Source organism: Clytia hemisphaerica, unplaced genomic scaffold (genome assembly GCF_902728285.1).
Source record: "Clytia hemisphaerica strain Z4C2 unplaced genomic scaffold, Clytia hemisphaerica genome assembly, whole genome shotgun sequence".
In the NCBI taxonomy this organism is placed as follows: Eukaryota; Metazoa; Cnidaria; class Hydrozoa; order Leptothecata; family Clytiidae; genus Clytia; species Clytia hemisphaerica.
Genome location: NW_027103562.1, coordinates 3,419,443 through 3,430,165, shown reverse-complemented (window position 1 = coordinate 3,430,165; position 10,723 = coordinate 3,419,443).

The following is a 10,723-nucleotide window of genomic DNA, read 5'->3' as shown; positions in this document are numbered from 1 at the left end:
TGTATTATATATGGACAATTACGCGAACTAGTTGGCGTATTTCCAGATATATCATATAGATATCAATATTACGCGAACATGTTGGCGTAATTGTCTGTATATATAATATAAAATTAGTTGGCGTAATTGTCCGTATATTATAAATAGATATTGTTAGCGTAATATGCCAATATCTACTTTCCCAGTTTCCCAAAATCTGCAAAACATCATCTGCTTTTGTGGGATGAAGTATCCAACCCTTGTTGTATTGCTTAACCTCTTTGTCAAGCAAGTCTGATCGTACACTACAACTTTTTTGCGATTGTTTGACCAACATAAAGTCTTCGTAGATAAAAGGAATATCCTCAGTCATTCGATCTGAAAGAAATTCATACCATTCTTGGTAAGACTTGAAAAAATTGGTAACTGCTTTCCCCTCTTGTAAAAATTTGGTTATTCCTTCCATGATTTTTGGTTCTCTGTAGCTTGGAGATTGAAGAAAGGTCTTTGATGCAAAAGCGATCATGGAATAAAAAGTCTCCCCATTCCGTATTTCTCTACGTTGACATTCTTCTGGTGTTTTTGATGTCCAATATGAATACCCTTCTTTCTCGCGTTGTGTAGTTATTACGATATCATTCAAATGATAAGGGTGCAGGATCCATACGGATTTCGTTTTTTCAAGCCAATCACCTCCCTTTTTCTTGAATTCTTTTGTTCTGTTTGTGTCATAATACAAACTGATTTCATCCGATGCATAACCCTTCTGCGAATATTTGACAAGTATGATATCTTTGTAGATAAGAGGGATGTCATCAGTCATTCTATCTGAAAGATCTTCATACCAATCTTGGTAAGACTTGAAAAAATTGGTAACTGCTTTCCTCTCTTGTAAAAATTTAGTTACTCCTTCCATGATTTTTGGTTCTTCGTTTGATGCAAAAGCGATCATGGAATAAAAAGTCTCCCCATTCCGATTTTCTTCTCGTTGGCATCCTTCTGGTGTTTTTGATGTCCAATATGAATACTCATCTTTATCACAGCGTTCTGAAGTTATTACAATATCATTCGCATGTTTAGGATGCAGAATCCCTAAAAATCTTGTTTTTTCAAGCCAATCACCTTCATTGCACTTTTTTATTTTGAAGCCCGTCGCTTTTTCGAATTCGTTTTCTCTCTTTTCTTGTATACTCTTTTCCTCCCATGTCGTTACATCTTTTGGGATATCCCAATAATACAAACTGATTTCATTTGATTTACTATACGTCTGCGAATATTTGACAAGTATGAAATCTTCGTAGATAAGAGGGATGTCATCAGGCATTCGATCTGAAAGATCTTTATACCATTCCTGATAGGTTTCGTACAAATCAGTTTCTGCTTTCTTTTCCTCGAAAAACTTTGCCACTCCTTCTGCGACTCTTTTCTGCATCGGCACTAAAGCAGGTTTCCTTCTTGCTACCAAAGAAATAGTTGCTACTTTATGAGTAGCTTTCTCCATGTTTACCAACTTATAATATCCAGGAGAACTTGAGGAGTTCAGACCATTTTATTTCTCTCTACCAGTCTACACACATACATACACGCCCCGTTTTCAGCGGCGGTAATACTAAAAGTTTCCTCCTCAACGGTCCGCATAAACAAATAAACGAAAGTGTAAACAAAAATCTCTCGGAATCTTGTGAGTTTGTAAGCCAACTTGGATTACAATAACAAACTGGAAAGCGCGATGCGAGGCATAAATTTTAGGCTACGTCATATCTCCCTCGCTCCGACACCAGTTTGAAAGTCATATAAAAGATAAGAAGTGAGACAGGGGTCATTTATCTTGACACAGGGTTGATTTATCTTTAGATGGAGGTCATTTATCTTGAGAGAGAGAGAGAGGTCATTTTTAAATATTTCCCGTTTTCCAAAAGGGAAATATTTATTAAAACGGGCTTTCTCCATAATTTCCCGTGTCAAAACGCCTTCCGTACGCCCTGACTGACGCCCGTTTTTAATTTCACAGCGAAAAATGCACCCAGTGAAGTATAAGTAATGTATCATGATTCGAGTCGACTGATAAACTATATATATAATATATGTTACAAGTTCCTTACGGATTCTCAAGCCCGGTTATAATAAAACTATTACATGTTAATAGCAGACCCGGCTGGCAATTGTTATGTAGCAGGTTGAAACATGAGTTTTTGCTAGAAAGATGCAGTTTGTTTTCACCAAGTTAAATCTTTAAAATAAATCAAACTGTGTGGGTTTCTTTACTTCCAAACAACCTACCAATAGTTTTGGAACACTCCATAATAAAGGAAGATGGCTGTTCTTGTGGATTGACTTTCTGGTTACCTTACCCCATATAAACACTTGAAAATTGTTCATACGCGTGCGCAACCGACACCTGTTAAACGGTGTATTGATTACCAAAAAAAAGAGAACCTTTTTTTGATAAATACTAGTCTTGTAAACCAATGCAGTGTCTGTTTTCAAATCTTGAATTCTCTATACCTACTGAATTTTTAAAATATGCATGATACAGTAATTATGCATGGCTGTATCATTGTTATGCTGGAGTACATAATTATTCAATATGGCTGCCTCTTTAAAAAAAGGTCTACTGTTTACAAGCTATTTAAATGCTTTAAAACTTTGAGCCACATTTTTTTCTTTGTTGCTATTAAAGATAGATTTTTACTTTGTCGTAATGTAAATTTATTGTAAAGTTTTAGTTTTTGAGTTTAGTTCATCTGCAGTAGTATTTTTTCAGTAATCCTTGTGAATAAAGTAACATTTAACCAGACTTATTGCCCTCATTATATTCAAATTTGTATTTTTTTTAGGACTGATAAGTACATATTTTTAAACACCAAATCAAAGCAAACAACATGCCAGTTCTTTCTGGACAAATATATATGTATACTTTATTATGTGTGCTTTTTTATATATGTCAATGACCTTCATTTTTAAGGAAATATTTAGTCGCAATTTTGCGATTCTTGTTATCTTCTTAAGACAGGGGTCATTTTTCTTCAGACAGGGTTGATTTATCGTGAGTCATAGGCGATTTATCTTGATTCAGGGTCATTTATCTTGACATAGGGTTGATTTATCGTGAGACAGAAGCGATTTATCGTGAGACAGAGGTCATTTATCTTGAAACGGGTCATTTATCTTGATACAGGGTTGAATTATCTTGAGACATGGGCGATTCATCTTGAGACAGAGGCGATTCATCTTGAGACAGGGTTGATTCATCTTGAGACAGAGACGATTTATCTTGTTACAGAGGTCATTTATCTTGATACAGGGTTGATTCAACTTGAGACAAGGTTGATTTATCTTGAGACAGAGGTCATTTATCTTGAGAGAGAGAGGTCATTTTTATCTTAAGACAGGGGTCATTTTTCTTCAGACAGGGTTAATTTATCGCGAGACAGAGGCGATTTACCTTGATACAGGGTTGATTCATCTTGAGACAGGATTGATTCATCTCGAGACAGGGTTGATTTATCATGAGACAGAGACAATCTATCTTGATACAGAGGTCATTTTTATCTTAAGACAGGGGTCATTTTTCTTCAGACAGGGTTAATTTATCGCGAGACAGAGGCGATTCATCTTGAGACAGGGTTGATTCATCTTGAGACAGGGTTGATTTATCGTGAGACAGAGACGATTTATCTTGTTACAGAGGTCATTTATCTTGATACAGGGTTGATTCAACTTGAGACAAGGTTGATTTATCTTGAGACAGAGGTCATTTATCTTGAGAGAGAGAGGTCATTTTTATCTTAAGACAGGGGTCATTTTTCTTCAGACAGGGTTAATTTATCGCGAGACAGAGGCGATTTACCTTGATACAGGGTTGATTCATCTTGAGACAGGATTGATTCATCTCGAGACAGGGTTGATTTATCATGAGACAGAGACAATCTATCTTGATACAGAGGTCATTTATCGTGAGACAGGGGATATTTATCGCGAGACAGGGTTGATCTATCGTGAGACAGAGTTGATTCATCTTAAGACAGGGTTGATTCATCTTGAGACAAGGGGTAATTCATCTTGAGACAGAGGCGATTCATTATGAGACAGAGATCATTTATCTTGAGACAAAGGCGACATACTTGATACAGGGTCATTCATTCTGAGACAGAGGAACTATATCTATATGGACAGTAATCGCATTTTAATAGGGTAGGGATCCTATCTTGAGGAATAGATAGGTATTACTGGTGCAGGGATCTTGGGAATTAATAGGAAACATATACAAAATGTCATCTACACGAGAGAAAAACAGCTTTACTTGCACTTGATTTCTCCATGCCAAAAGACACGTATCTCTGATTTCAATTTGGGAAAATAGAAAATGTATGAACAGATTTCTGAACGCTCTTATTTCTGATGGCTCTATATGAAGAATGTCTTTCCGTTTCTATAGCACAATTTTTTGTTTTCAGTAGGTATCCCTTAGACTACACTATAGACAGCTCAAGGCTTTATAGGGGTTAACTTTAGTTTCCCATTCAGTGTGGAGGAAGATATGACGTAGCTTAGTATACATTTACAATGAAAAAGCTATTAATTTGACTGACTGTGTATCTATGCCTATAATAATAATAAGAACGGGTTAAGAAAAACTTGAGGCTAGATGTGCCAAAACATTTAAAGCCTAAACAAAAATTGACTAGTTCTTATAAAATAAATGTAATTAAGCCAGATTTACAAAAAAAAAATAGTAACCCTTGGAGACATTGGGAGTGCTCTAGAGGGGCAGTGTAAAAGAATAAAGTCTTTGATAGCATAAGTATTTGATATGAAACAGCTTTGAAACAAGTTTGAAAAATATTTCTGTTGATAGGACCTTTGAAAAGTAAAACAGCAGGAAAAAGTTTTTATCTTTTGAGTAAAAAGGGGATCAATTTAATTAATACTTTTAAAGTACTTTATCCTTCGTTGAAAATAGAGATTTGTGAGCAGCTGTATCATCAGATGGTCAGTCAGACTGGTCAAGATGGAAGGAGAAAAGGGCTTAAACCATTGTGAAAGAAGCAACAATATTGGTCGTAATGAAGCACATTGTGCAGTTGAACAGGACCAGGTGAAACAGAAATCACCAACAGATACGGTCAACGAGCTGTTAAAGGAAACAGAACACTTCAGACATGAAAATAAAGTTTTAAGACAAGAGAATGTTAAACTGGCTCAAGAAAAAGAGGAATTGAGATGTGAGAATATGAGATTGAAAGCATCAATTGCTGGAATAAACATCGCACAGGAAAGTAACCCGTCTTCAAACTTGGTCCCTATGGAAAATCGTATCAAGGAAGGTGTTGTGAAATTCTTGAAGAATGAAATCACGACATTAAATTTGTATAAGAACTACCAAGAATGGTATGCAGATATTTTTAGCCGAATGAAAAGTGATATTCCTCTTATATATTCTGAATTCATAGTTGTCAAGCATAGTTCTGAGAAAAAAAACACGTACGGAGCAAATTTTGCATACAACATAGGAACCCCAGGCGGTTCTACCTTTTTTGTCAGAAAGAATGGCGATTTCTGGCTTCACAAAGAAGGCAAATTATATATTCTACATCCAAAAGAGCCCCTACAAGCCATGGAAATGACCAAAACAAGGTCTGATGAGGAGAGTGAATGCCACGAATGGAAATCTTCTTTACCTGATGGGTTTTATAGAGAGGAGGGAGATGCGAGAATATCCTCTATGCTTGCAATTGGAGTAAAGGAGGATGATGCACACAGTGCAAAAAAGGAAAATGATAAAACATCAGAAGTAGAGAATGAAAAGAAATCTAAATGGAAAAGATTTTCCGGGAAAGGAAAATAACATTTAAAAGAAAGAACCATTTGATAATTCAATATGTCATTCCATGTGATATCAATCTCATAGAGCAATATTGAACTGTTTTCTATTTAAAATATCTTTAATATATAATACATTGAATGAAAAATCTTGTAGCATTTATTTCTAATGTGCCTATTAACCTTTTAATTTTGTACCGATGTTAAATTTCACGCACTTCTTAAAATATCATGTTCATGTTCATTGCAACTTTTAATTTACACATCATGCTTTATATTTTCTGGGATATTTTTGCGTTTTTGATGGAAAATATAAGCTTATTGGCTGATTTAGCAAAAATATGGCTGAAACATTTCATTTTTTTACATGCTAAAAAGGATACCAAAAATTAATTAGGGACTAAAATGCCCGGGGGGGGGTACTAGGGCAAAATGGGTTACAGGGATGCTCCGCTGGTCAGGGTACCTTTTTTAACCTCCACGAGTCCCTGGTAGGGTCGCAAAAACACGAAAATAGAAAAATTAGTCCCTCGTAGGGTGCCTTTTTTGGAAAATTTGGGGAAAAAGTAGAAAATTTGAGAAAATTTTGGAATTTCAGTCCCATTCAGGGTCACTTTTTTCGCAAATTTCGAGTCCCACGTAGGGTCCATTTTTCGAACCTCGGCGGAGCACCCCCGTCGGTCGACAAGTAGTACCCCCCCGGGCTAAAATGTATTTTGATTTTCATTGTATGAATAATGATAATCTGTAATTTCGGGACTAATCTGATCAAAATTATGGTATTGGCTTTTCTTGTCAATTAGCACACACTTTTCACTGTAAATCTTAAAGCCCAATACACCGTTTAGGAGGGTGGAGTCTCGCCTCCTCAAACGTGTTCCACCGTGAAAACGGTAGGTAAAAATGCGCACTTTAGCACTGTGGAAGCCGTGGAAGGTTAGAGGAATGTAAACATTGTCAATTTTTTTCTTTCCTTTAAAAAGAATGACTTATATATTTGAACATGATATATATGATAATTTTATGGATCTCTCCTGAAAATTTCACAAAAATTCATCAAGAGGAAAAGAAGTTATGATTAAAAGGAGTTCTTACCTACCGTTTTTCTGCTGAGTTTCCTTATGAAAACCAAATTTTTACCTACCGTTTTTTTACGCTCTCCCCCGTAGTTTCCCGCGATCACTAAAATCAAAACAATGGAAAATTGTTTGGACGCGTGCGCAGTCGACGCTACTATTATATACATCACTCTAATACGTTTATAGAACGCACATATAACGGGTGCGTCACAAAAAGGTTTCCCTCTTTAAAAGAGGTTTTTTTAATTTACTCAAGGTCTGAAAGTTTTAAAAGAGCCAATCCTTTTTCATTGGAAAAAAAAATAAACTCAAATTTTGATGGGTCATTTTTAAATTGGGTTTATTATATTCTTATATCAAGTTGAGAAAAAAGAAAAGTTCCTTTAAAAAAGTGCTCCAAAACGTTTAAAATTGAGCTATCAAATTGGGTTTTTCCAGATAAAAATCGTGCACCCCCTGTTGAGGAGGTCCATTTCCGTTCCAAGGGGGTAAGGTTTGAAATGCAGTGGAATTCCATAAGGGTAGACGAAAATCCGTCAAAAATAAGCGGAATTCCAAGGGGGTAATGATTGAAAATTTGTAAAAATTCGGAATTCCAGATGGGTATGATCCTAAAATTGCCTGGAATTCCAAGGGGGTAGGTCACAAAAGGTTGGACCTCCTCAACAGGGGGTGCACGTTTTTTTTTCTGGAAAAGCCCAATCAAACAAAAACATGAATACATGATACATCAGTATTTTCGTTTCAATCATTACAAATTATAATCTAATATGCTGACTTTATATTGAATCAGAAAATGCCATAAAATCTAGTGAGACTCGTTATAATAATCAAAAAATTTTTAACTTGCAATTACTATACAATATTATTGAATCCAGAAATGCGAAGAAAAAGTTTGGTAAAAGTAAATTGAAATGATATTGATGAAGATTTTAAACCCTTTTGACAGTAGCGGCCTGGCTTAATTTTCTTGGTGGTGCAAACAATGAAATTAGCGCCCCTGGTATTTTTGTCCTTATTTGCGCCCTATACCATTAAGTGAAACTATTAAGGTAAGAGCAGTGACTGGTTGAAAGTAACGTCCGGAATCTCTGAGTCAACAAAGTTTTATTTATACGCAGGTGGTGGTAATGATAATTTGATACTTTAATCGTAGAAATTTTAGCGAGACTAATTTTAGCGTATATTAGCGAGTCAGAAAAATCTTGATTTTTTTGGATTTATTTTAGCGAATCACGATTTCAAAAAATTTCGCGTGGATAAATTTTAGCGACTGAGTTCGTTTTCTAGTATTTCTTTGCATTGAACCCCATCTTATTGATAAAAATGTATCAAGGCAATATAACCAGAAATTTCGCGCAGATAAATTTTAGCGATCTGTCGATTCGGCGTGTTTTAGCGAGATTTATTTTAGCGAAAATAGGGAAAACTCGCTAAAACGCTAAAATTAGTCTCGCTAAAATTTCTACGATTAAAGTATCTATTTCCATGCTATTTCCTGGTCTTACTGTACTCTCCATGATCAATGGCTGAAAGAGGCCCCAAACATTCGAAAGTTGGCAAGAATAAGGGTTCTTTGTAATTCTGGCGCCGCAGGCAAAAAAATTTGGTGTAAGAAAGGTCAAACCAGGGTCGGATACAGGAGATAGGCTATCTTATTCATGGAGAGTAATTAGTTTCCATATAAGGTAATACGATAATAAAGTGCACTCTCCTCCATTGGTTATAGCTTCCCCCTGTATCCAAGCCTGCAAACAGCTTATAAGATATTCTAAAAAGGAAAAAGTTAGTCCGCATAAGACCACAAAAACCACAGCGAGCAGTTTCGATCAATCACAATCTTTCATTTTGGGAGTGAGCATCCTCTTTAACCCCTGGTGGATACACAACACTTCTCTTGCTTTGACTTTTCGCAATTCAATGTTGATAGTAGTTTTGAAAAAATTCGTAAAATAAAACGAAGCGCCGCAGGCGAAAAAAATTTACATTGCACTTATAGAAGGCGCTAAAAACGTGTCAAAGGGCGCAAAATCGCCCAACCAAACATCAAAAAGAATTTTGGCGCCCCCTTGAAAAGCTTTTTTGGCGCCCCTCTCAGGTCTTTCTGGGTGGTGCACTGCACACCCTGCACCCCCTGCCAGGCCGCCACTGCTTTTGACCCTTCAGTTTTAAAATTTATGTGTTTGATTTCTAAAATATGCTCTTAATCATGTGAAGGCTATTGTGATTGCCAATTTTGAAATTAAAATTGATAGGTCGAATTTCAACGTTTTTGGAGACTTTCTGAAGTTAACTGTTTTATTCAATTGAGCATAACTTTTTATATTACTAGCCATAATTTTCATTAAAGTGCCACCGCAGAAGAACGATCAAATAAATTGTTGAATTTGGAAAGAAATGTTACTTATAGCCGTTACTTCTGTTAGAATGGCATCTCATCTGAAGCAAAATTTAGTCTACAAATATTAGCAATTTGTGTCCATCTCAGAAATATCTTCTTATAGAGATAAGGTAAAGTTATTTATCTGTTTATTTTTATCATCTCTTTTATTACCAAAATAATGGTATATTATGGTTTGTTCATAGCATACTAAACGCTACTGTACTAAACTGCCATTTTACTGTAATAGTCAAACGACATGTTTATGAAAGGATAAAAATTTCTAATTTGACCTGGTCAGAGGCGGTTAATAACTACTTGTGGTTTAAATAGGGAATTTCCCAACAAAAAAAGGAATTTCCCTTAATTCGACTCCCTGAGGTAATAAAAAAAGACATATAGAGCTTTGAAAATGGGTAATCAGATCAAAAAAAATCCGGAAAAGTGTTTTTAATGATGATAAAACAATAGAAATACAGTCAAACTAAGAATGTTACCGGTACACCATTTAACCGGAACTAAAATACTGAAACGCGCGCGCAAAATTATGAGATGTTTTCCCAACTTTCCCTCACGAGTGAAGCTATGAATGCCATCCTCGGAAGCTTTAGGCTTCCTGCGGTGGCAATGAACCGATTTTAATAAGTAACCCATCAAAAATTGAGACGTATGAGATGGGTTCTCTTAAAACTTTCAGACCTCAAGCAAATTAAGTTGTGTATCACTAATATTGCTCTATAACACCCCTGTGTCACAGACCCACTGGGACCCTAGCCCCACTAGAAAATTTGGCAAAAATTTCGTCCCCGGCGGAAAAATACCTTGAAATTTCAGCCCCACTGGGAATTTGACCTTGATTTCATCCCCATTCGAGATCCAATGTTTAAAAATTGTACTCCAAAACCATCCCCACTGGATTTTTTAACCTTGGAACATTAAAACTTCTATCTCCATTGAGATTTCAATAGGAATTTTTATCCACACTGAGCAAAAGTTCCACCGGGGCTGTGAGACAGGGGTGTTCTATATCAATTTTTATCTCTATGAATTAATCCAAAGGGTATGTATGTACATTTTCCTGGATATACTAAAAATAATGATAATTTAAAAATACCAAAATTGACAAAAATTAAAATGCTATCAATATTTTTCAGATTTTTTAGAAAAATCAGGTAAAACTTAAAATCTAATCTAAAAAAAAAATGATCAAAATATGATGATTTTTTTACCAAATATGCAACAACTTAAGAGGAAGCAATTGACGAAATTTTTCTTTTGAAAACTGATGACACATGACGTCATCATCTTTTCAACAAAAGTAGGTTTTTGCCTATTTTGCTATTTCTAAAAATTGAAAAAATTTTGTTTCAAAAGTTGCATATCACAAAGACAAAAAGTCAATTCCATTCCCTAATAGGGTTGGTTTCTTTTTACATATAAATAATGACTGTTGCCTTTACCT